Source organism: Pygoscelis adeliae, unplaced genomic scaffold (assembly GCF_000699105.1).
Source record: "Pygoscelis adeliae isolate BGI_AS28 unplaced genomic scaffold, ASM69910v1 Scaffold22, whole genome shotgun sequence".
Taxonomy (NCBI): Eukaryota; Metazoa; Chordata; class Aves; order Sphenisciformes; family Spheniscidae; genus Pygoscelis; species Pygoscelis adeliae.
This window is the reverse complement of record NW_008824350.1, coordinates 3,006,349-3,007,318: the sequence shown is the minus strand read 5'-3', so window position 1 is coordinate 3,007,318 and position 970 is coordinate 3,006,349.

The following is a 970-nucleotide window of genomic DNA, read 5'->3' as shown; positions in this document are numbered from 1 at the left end:
CCCCCTGCCTCCTTCCATAGGGATGTTGTCTGTGTGATAAATGCTGTGTACTCGCTCTGTCCCTCCTGTTTTATTTATTCCGATCTTAGCATCTTTTAAATTGCTGATAAGTGTTTTTTTAATATAATTTAAACCGGCTTACAACAAAACCATTTTCTAGTACCCTGAGGATGCGAGTGTGTACTTTTCCCCATAGCATCACTGCGGTCTTAGGGAGATGCATGCGTGGGAGGACAAGGTGTCTAGTCCTGGAGTGGTTCAGGTGTTACAGGCAGGAGCCTTCAGACACTGGGAGAAGTGAGCCCTCTGACCTCCTGTGGAGGGGACAGATACCTGCTCTGTGTAAGGAATCTGGGCATAAAAAGGCGAGGCTTTTACACACAGAGAGTCTCTTTAAATCTTTCTGGGGACTTAAATACGGTACTTACAGCTGTCCCCTTCTCCAAAAAAACTGTGTGGTTGCCTTCATGGCAAGGAGGGCTGGGTAGGTAGGGACGAGATCTAGAAACACAATTTAGGAGTGGCAGTCGATGACTTTTAGGACAGAACTGCTGTGCAAATCAGTGGTGAAGGATAAAAATTGATTGATTTGGCACGGGGCATTATGCGTGAATAAAGAAATCACAAATGAATTATGAGTGTCACCTCAGGCAGACTGATCAAATGGCTTTTCTTTACCCTGCATAGCTCTAGCTTATGTGTTTCTACTCTTGGACTCAAGGTCGACCACCAAGTTCTCCCCCCAAGCCTTATCAAACAGGGCACTGATCCGTTTATACCAAAAATAAGCCCCAGTGAGAAGAAATGAAGGGGAAGGGGATGGTAACGTGGTGCTTTTCTTGAAGCACTGAGATGTGGCTTTCCTTCTCTGGCTCCCCTCGGCAGGGTTAACTGTGGGGAAGGCTTTCTGTGCCCTCTCTTTTGGTCTATCTTCCCGTGTCCAAGTTTAGTTTGAACATATGCGTTGTTT